The sequence below is a fragment of the Hakea prostrata genome, unplaced genomic scaffold, assembly GCF_041222555.1.
Source record: "Hakea prostrata isolate BN-2017 unplaced genomic scaffold, UWA_Hpros_2 contig_28, whole genome shotgun sequence".
Classification (NCBI taxonomy): domain Eukaryota; kingdom Viridiplantae; phylum Streptophyta; class Magnoliopsida; order Proteales; family Proteaceae; genus Hakea; species Hakea prostrata.
In genome coordinates this window covers 407,166-416,873 of record NW_028291147.1, presented here as the reverse complement: position 1 = coordinate 416,873, position 9,708 = coordinate 407,166, and positions in this window count along the sequence as shown.

The following is a 9,708-nucleotide window of genomic DNA, read 5'->3' as shown; positions in this document are numbered from 1 at the left end:
CACTTTCAATTGGTGATATCCGGACCTTAAGTCAATCTTTGAGAACACAACGCACCCTTCAACCGATCGAAGACATCATCAATTCTGGGCAGCGGATATCTATTCTTGATAGTCAGCTTATTCAACTCACGGTAGTCGATGCACAAGCGCATACTACCATCTTTCTTCTTGACAAACAAGACCGGTGCTCCCCAAGGTGACACACTAGGCTGTACGAAACCTCTATCAATGAGCTCATTCAACTGATTTTGCAACTCTTTCAACTCGGTAGGAGCCATCCTATACGGAGCTTTAGATACCGGAGCGGCACCAGGGACGAGATCAATAGAAAACTCGACATCCCTGTCTGGAGGCACTCCTGATAGATCATCAAGGAAGACATCAACAAAGTCGCAGACAACCCTGACTTCATCGACTCTTTTCTCCACTATACCCTTGCCTTCAGATGAAGCATCATCCACTAGGGCATAAACTTGCATCGGTCAAGGCATAACGACCTTCTTACAAACCCTTCTCTTTTCACCCCGAAATTCCAAGACCGGACTTCCACAGGATATGGAACCGAATCTTCCTTGAGGAACAAAGGAACACAGCTTTGTGGGCTGTCAACCAATCGATTCCCATAATAATATCGAAGTCCTTCATGTCAAGAATTACAAAATTGGCCTCCAAGTTCTTCTCACCAATCAACACAGGACATTTAGATAACCCCTTATCTAGTTTCACAACAGACCAGAGGGTGTACTAATCAATAAACAACTAGACAACTTCTCGGGGATTAGGTTAGTCTTCTTGATGAATGCAGATGACATGAACGAATGAGATGCACCCGTATCAAACAAGACAAATGCGAAATAGAAGCAACTAACAATGTACCCGTAAATCACTTCATGGCTTGGATCCTGCTCAAGACTGAAATACTGAAAACTCTACTAGAGGGAGGAGCAGGAGCACTCTTCACCACCGGGGGCGAAGCTGCTGGGCAGGCCGCTTCGGACAGGCACGAGCTAAATGACCAGCTTGCTTGCGTAGAAGCAAACAGATTGCTTGGATCCAACAGGGGTGGCTGCAACAGAGGGCTTCCGAACAAAAGGCCTTGCACTTGCACTTGCACTTGCACTTGCTGGTGGTTGGTTTCCGCCATACTTGTCTAAACCGGCCGGGCTGCTGAAAACCCGTGTTCGACCTACACTCTTAGCCTAAAAGGTAGGAGTGGGGTAGGGTGTAGGTCTCACAAAATGACGGTCATTACGATCCACCAAACCAGAATTCCTTGATCTGCCGGGGCTTTTGCACACGAGCACTTTCCTTCTCTATTTCTTCCAACTTCTTCGAGTTCTCGCACCACTTGAGCATAGCTCACTATAGGCTGGACTCGTGAGGTAAGCTTTAATGGCAGGGCGCAGTCCTTTGAAGAACTTCTTTGCTTTCGCGAGGTCATCCTTCGCAGAATCTGGAGCAAAGAAATGAAGCTCCTCGAACTTCGTTGGTACTCCAACACGACAGAGATCCTTGTGTAAGAATCATGAACTCAGCTTCCTTCGCATCTTTCACCGCCTCGGAAAGTAATTCATACAAAAAGCCTCTTTGAACAACTCCCAAGTTACAACTCCCGCATGCAAACCTTCCAAAACAGCCGAGTGGAGATCCACCATGCATCGGCTTCTTGTTGTAACTTCCGATCAAGAAACAGAATCTTCGACCTTCCGAGCATTGCGGATGTCGGAAAGCCTTCTCCAACTCATGAAGCCACTTGTTAGGAAACAAGGGGTCCTTGGTAACTCCGGTGAAAGTGGGTACTTGCATCTTCGAGAAAACTCTCCATCAAAGGAGTATGAGGAGTTCCAGCTAAACCTCCCGCATTCAGGATCTGCGGCATGAGGATTCACATTAGCACCAGCCCGGGTCTCATTATGCAGAGTCATGAAACCCACCAACATCTGGTTGAACTGAGCTGCTTGCTGCTGCATCATATTGCCCATAATATTGGCAATATCTCGGAAACTTCCAACATTCGGGGCACCAGGTATCTCATGGGTACCCTGATCAACATTAGGTATCTCACCACCTCCATGAGGTATCTCAACACCACCATGAGGTATCTCACCACCTCCTTCACCACTGGATTCACCACGCCCACTTCTCAGAGTAACCATTCTGCAAAACCGAGAACATCAAAATACCGAATTTCGAAGTTTCAACATAAACCACAAGTCCAAATGATTTGAAAACTTAAATCATGCTCAAATATATCCATATAGTCATCAAACAATAATCCATAAGGCAAAAATCACATTTTCCAAAAATTCAACAGCAAATGAGGTCTCTGTGACCATTGGTCGAGTGATTGGTCGACTGACCCAGTCGACCAATGAGTCGACCAATGCAGACAGAATGCGAAAATTCGCATTATAAGCCTCATTTTCACATTCCAACCTCATTCTAACTTCTTCCAAAGGTGAGAGAGCTCTAGGGAAAATCTCCAAGAGTTCTCACAAGTGTTCTTGAGGTGATTTGGTGCTTCAACAATAACACCACAACACACAATCATCACAAACAGGGTAAATCTCTTATTCTTTCTTCCATTTTCAACTTCTCATGCTTGCATTTCAATCAAAACCATGCTTTGCTTGTATCCAATGCTAGAAATCATGCTTAGGAATGCTTAGAAACATACTCCCTAGGTTTTAAACACAATGCCATGCATAGACAACAAGTTTTAACATATTGGTGTTCATCTCGCAATGTTTTTATACCGAAATCGATATCTTTAGAAAAATCTTGTTTTCTCTCAAACCGCTTGAAATTTTCGCACGAGATAAAATGCTACATGCTCAAGATGACATTGTAGATAGGTCCATACAATTTGATTAAACCAATTTCAACTTTTCAAAAATCCAATTTTGACCTAAATTGCAAAATCCCCAAATTTCCTTCTTGCTGAATTTTTCGCTTTAATCCAGGTTTTCGATCGATTTTCATCAAACGAACTTCATAAACATGAAATTCCAAATATTGCGCACATGCTAGTATGTTCAAATCAAATTTCCCCAAAATTTGAAATTTTCCGAAAAATTACGAAAATACCCTTTTGGCTCAAATCTTAAGGTAGCACTAACTGGAATTGTCTCTTGTTTCTTTCACAGATATCCACTATGCGAGGGGGGGGGCGAGGACGAGGTAGAGGTCGTGGTCGCATTGTAGGTGCTCTTAGGGGCAGAGGTCAGGTTCCTTCAGAGCCTAGACAGGAGGTTAGGAGACCAGACATGTTTGACACACCTCAGGCCGAGTTCCTGTACGAGGCCTACTTCAGTTGCTGCAATATCGAGATGGGACGTCTACTTCACTTACGCCAGCTTAGAGCCTTTAGGATTCGGCAGAGATTCGACACATTGCAGTGGACTCATCTCTTCACCGAGGATCTGCCGGTATACCCGGAACTAGTGAGGTTGTTCTTCAGCAACCTTACCTACACAGAGGAGGCTCGAGGCCAAGGACATCCGCTTAGACTTGTCCTCAGGAGCAGGGTCTTCCGGACTCAGATTCGCTTCTCCACCCGGACACCGGCTGAAATCTTGCAGGTTTCCTTACTATCCACAGAGGTGTGTGTGGATACCGCAGGAGCGGATCCGGACAGCCATCTCGATGTCGTACGAGCTACGCGAGATAGGCTCTACGCTATGGGATAGCCGTCGATGCTTCACTCCGTGGACCAGCGGACGGATGACGGACTCTCGCACGGATTATCGGTCGCATAGTCGGCCGAAACATCATGCCGAAAGCCGGACATCACCATCGGGTCACGGTGATGGAGGCCTTAGTCATCTACCGCATCTACATGGGCTTCGAGATCGATCTCTCCTACATCATTCAGCAGGTCATGCTGGACTTAGTTCTGCGGCCTAGCATGCGGAACCTTTGCTATGGGAGGCTACCGACTTTGATCTTCGGGCATTTCGGGGTGAGTTTCGAGGATACACCAGTGGACACCGGTTCACGGGGATACTCTATTGGGACTCGGACCATTCGTCGGATGAGACTACAACGAGCGAGAGAGATCTCCCGGTCCGGAGGGTGAGGAAGATGATGAATCGGAGGATGAGGATCAAGGGTCGGAGGATGGAGGAGAGGATATCGGTCCCGATAGTGATGATCAGGCCGGAGATGATGCGTGATATGCACGAGGCTGAGCCCGTGCATCACGAGTTTCCTTCATCACACTTCGAGGCGGGTGGCCCTTCATATGCGATTCCGGAGACTTCGGATCTTGGAGCAAAGATGAGATCGATGACTTCCATGCTAGAGAGGATGGAGGTCGACAGAGCAGATGTACGAGAGGATGGAGTCACGACGGGATAGGATAGAGCATCGGGTGACTCAGCTAGCGGAGGAGTTCGAGAGCATACAAAGATCGAGAAGATCACCTAGATAGACCGTACCCTAGGATTTCCATTTATGCATTTCAGATGTAATCGTTGTAAAAACTTTTGAAATTAATGAAGTTCATTTTGTTTCACTTAATTATTGTATATTATGCACCTTTCTTTTCCTTGCATTAGTGACATTTCTTCAAGTATAATTATGGTATGTTATTCGAAATGTTCGTTAGGCCTCAAAGGTTAAGTTTCTAATTCAAGTGTTCTATTATTCACTTCTAAGAGTAGAAGAGTCATTTCAGATCAATGACTCAGGAATGTTCAGTTATTGTCTTTTGTGGTTAGGATCTCCTCGAACCTTGGGCTTTGATACCAATCTGTCACGTCCTCCCAGCCGGTACCCTATCTGGCATACCCGAGAGTGTGATCCACAGCCCGAAGATCAGGTATCGAGTGATCAGCCTCCCACATAAACAATAACATAATCATGAACAATCATAATAAAAGTGCGGAAGATAAACCATAGATCCAATAAAGAAAGAATGAATCATAAATGAATCGAATGATAGATATAATCGAGTATCAAGCACGATAAGTAAAGTGAGGCAAAAATCCCACTTTACAACCAAATGGAAAAGTAGCTCTAAAAGATAATAAACTAGACAAAATCTAATCCCAGTAGCAAGTACATTGGGTAACTAAATTGTTCTGCACTTTATAGACAACATCCTTATAAGTGTAAATCTCATAAATAGCACAAGGACGCTTCCACTCAATGGTCGGACTAAGCATCGTACGGAGCATAACCACTCGCGGGATCTTCAGTGTAATTTTGGTAACCGCAATCACCTTCCTGGAGATATGCCTCTTCGCCTTGCGCTTCTTCATAGGGACCGTCATAGTACTCAGTACCTGCAGGATAGTCTAACAAACATTGTACAATAAAGGAATGAGTTTCAAAGAAACTCAAGACGCGATTAAAATCCATAATAACATAAATTGCAGGATTCCAGAACAAACATAAATGCAATATGACATGAGACAAGCAATGAATGAATGAATCTAACTCTATGTATGCTGGTCTCTATTGGCAGACACGCTTTAAGTCATAGCATCGTACTTTTGTAGGAAGGTCCGCTCACATCCTCAACCATTTAAGATATCTTGGATTCTCTCATGGATCATTTCACCGGTCTTGAGCAGCCGATTGGTAATGGGTCCTTCATCCCTCAGGACAAACCATGGCAGGGGGTTAAGTCAACACACTCTCTCACAACCATTTGGCATAAGTACCGGCGCATGTCAGGGTAAAACCTAGCCAAATGCAAGTCTTCTACTTAGTTACATCAAGTCAGATCCAGATACGTCCATTCCTCGTCCCTGACAATCCTTTCCGATATCCTTCACACTAGAGTCCTCATAGTCCCTGACTACGGACTCATCAACCCTATTGATCATCCACATATGGTAAACGAGAAGCTCTCACGTCCTCTCACGGGTTGGTTACCGGTCTTAGGCGCCCGTGAGCCCAAGTCTAACCATATGCAACCCTACCAATAAATGGCCCCCACAATGTGATTCCTGTCCTCTCACGGGTTGGTTACCGGTCTTGAGCGCCCATGAATCCCCATTGCTACCACGGGTCGTTCGGTCTCAATACCCCTCTGATTAGGGTCTGACATAACAGGACATCCTAGCCAAACACTACTAGACAATCCTAGATATGTCATCCAACAGTTTAGGAAGGTGTCCAGAGGGCATCTCCGGAAACATCCCATAATATTCCCGTAGTAGTCCAAGGACAGAAGTGTCAAAAGGACACCTCTCCTTTCCAAACCATACTTAAGCATACACATGCATCAATTCATATCATCACATATATGGTAACTTCATATATGGAAAGAAATCAATAAGTACAATCAACTTGTATATAATTGGTAAGTAAATCATTCATAAATCAATTAATCATAAACAAGTAATGCTACTGTAATCAAAGTTATACAACAGTAGTATATCATTGTAAGAATCTAATTTAGGAAACATGTCAATGATATTCAAATATAGAAACTAGATTCATGCTATCTATGTAATTAAGGAAATAACCATCCTTACCTTTTATAACTCGCAAAGGAATCCTAAGAAGTCAAGTAAGATCTTGGCAAACTTGAGAAGAAGGTCCTAAACAAGTATATACAACATATTAGGAAAGATCCCTAACAGAAAATATACCAAAACATCCAACACATACCAATTCGGAGTTGCTTGAACTCATTGGTCGAGTGGATTGGTTGACTCGGTCCATCGACCACCAATGCAGACAAAGATAGCCTAAAAAAAACAGAGTTTTAAGATATGAAATCCGAATTTGGTGGTTCAAAAGGGTACTAATCAAGGGGTAAACTACATCAGTAGTATTCTAACATATAGGGGACCTCAAAACACTAATCAAATCAAGACATCAAGATCCAAATTAGGAAACAAAAAGTTACCATAATTAGATCAACCATAGATTTTGATGAATTCGAAATAGAAATCAAAGACAAGAACAATAGGAGGATGGATCATTGCTTCAGGTAAAGGTATCATGAAAACATACTTAGATCTTCAAGGAAATAGGCTTAGAAGCATAAATCTAAATAAGGAAATAAAACCTACCATATATGTAACTATCATGATTCATGAAGAAAACATGGTATGGTAGAAGAGAAACAACTAGAGATTGATAGATCATGGATCATGAAAAGAAAACACAGCAATTGACTACTAACATGATCAATATAGAAGATCCAAGGAGATCAGAATTCAAATCAAAAGTTAAACAAAGACTAGATCATGGTTTGATCATGATTCCTTCAAAAGCTTGCAATGATCATGGTTAAGATCATTGTTTTAGCCATTAATCCTTAGGAAGATCATGAGAGACAAGTCCAGAGATGTTTGCAACAGAGAATGCAGCATCTCCTCTACTGTCTCAACTCAAAATGGAAAGAAAAACAGAGATGGAGGAGAAGAAGAGAGTGTAGACATACCTTTGATGCAAAAGGAAGAGTTTTGATGAAGATCCGTCAAGAAAATCACCAAGGATGCAAGGGAGATGACTTGCAGAGGTCTTTGGTTCGTTCCAAAGAGTTTGGAGGCAGCAAATACGAAGTGGACTCGAGATTGGACTTAAATAGAGCAAGAAAAACCTAATTGCCAAAGACAACACTCATTGGTCGAGTGGATTGGTCGACTGGGCCAATCGACCAATCAGTCGACCAATGCTGACAGCAAATCCAAAACAGGGAATTGAAGGCCCAGATCAAATCCAATCCTAAAGGGGTTTTGCACACAAGTCAAGTGACTTACCTAATAGGTAGAAATGCCTTCAAACCAAGATAGAGAGCACTCCAAGTCCATCAACTAATCCGATCTTCATCAAGATTCAGTTTCCATAAATAGAACTTCATCATCAACTTTCATGGATTCAAAGCCAGACACCAAGTCCTCTCTTGGGATGGCCCAAAGCTGACTTCTTACTTTACTCCGGGTCATCGGACCTACAAATAACAAGGTTACCGGGTCAAGGTTAGGGCTGGGTTTTACAGGGCAGCTGAAACAGGTGCATGGCCAACGACCCGGTTGTTGCATGCGTTCTCTCCAAAGATATTATTAATACACAGTCGCCCTAAAGCTAAAACAAAGCATCAAACTGTAGAGGGAACACCCAGAAAAAATTATGGACTGACCAAGCAACTTCTTTCTTGCCAGTTCAAATGGTCGTGGGTGACAAAGCCATTAATTGATCTGGAGCATATTAGACCAATAACTGCAGCGAATCGAAGAATTGAAGAGGTGGCTGACATGACTTCCCCATCAACGATGTCACATAAGACACAATGAGTATATATCAACAGGGGCAGACCTATGAAGGGGCCCGGGGGGCCCCCCGATTTTTAAAAAATAATACTATTTTTTATATAGTTTTTATATAAATTTCCTTAATTTTTCCAGTTTTTTCTCATCTCACATGTGAAATGTCACTATTTGCCCCCCAAATATTGAGAACAATTTTCAAAGGTAAAATAATGGGTATAAGTGTCATTCCTAATTAAAAACTACCTCCCCAATCCCTATTTATTCTCTCCTCTCTTCTCTCTCATCTTTTCTTTCTATTTATTCTCTGCTCTATCTATAAACCTGGATTAAGGAAATTTTTGGAAAGAAAATCTTATTAGGTATTCAAAATTTCATTCCTAATTAAAAACTAACTCCTCAATCCCTATTTATTCTCTCCCATCTCCTCTCTCCTCTCTCCTCTCTCCTTCTTTTCTTCCTATTTATTCTCTTCCTTTTCTAAAAGCGTGGGTTAAGAAAATTTGGAAATTCTCAATTTATTTATCATTTCTCTTTTTGTCCTTTTTTTGTTATTCTTTTCATTTGATTTTATATTCTCTGTTTCTTTATTTCTTCTGCAATTTTTGTTATTTAATTTTGTATTGTGATTTGTGAATAAAATGTTTATAGTTAGTAAGGTAACTAACTACCATTGGTTTGCATCTCTTACCTAAAAAATAATTTGGTTTACATCTCCTGCCAAAGAAAATTTTGGCTTGCATCTAACTTTTTAGGGTTGAAGTCATGTGTATATAATTTTTTTTGTATTGTTGCTTAAAATTAACCTATATTTTGTTGGGAAAAAAATTATCATTATCAATAATTTAACCTTTTTTTTTTCAAATATGTGTGGTCGCCACAAAATATATGTGGGCATATTCCTTAATATAATGAAATAATTTAGAGGTGGGACCCTCAATGGGTCTTATAAGGGACCACAACATATGTGGCAAAAAAAACATTAGTGCTTTCCCAACAGGAAGGTTATCTGGCTTTCATTCTTCGCCCCCCCCCCACTATTGAATCTTGGGTCGGCCCCTATATATCAACATTCAAACCTGGCCCAGTAGCCCTTCATCCTTACCCTCTTCGGTAGGGTATCCTAGCTATATATCAAGGATGGCGATATGGTACAATAGTATGATGATATGACACTTCTAAGGTATCTATGTTTCTTGTCGATTATCTTGGGAGTGCTCTTAAAATTTTTCCAAATTAGAAACAATATAGTTTAATTCAAAATGATACAAAATGGGAGTATTTTTCATGGCACCCACTTAAGTGGTGGGTCAAAACACTTAAGTCAGGTCAAAACTGTCACATCCACCCAGCCGGTATCCTACCTGGCATACCCGAGTGTGTGATCCACAACCCCGAAGATCAAGTATCGAGGTAATCAACCTCCCACATAGACAATAACATAATCATGAACGTAAATAATCAATGTGCAAAAGAT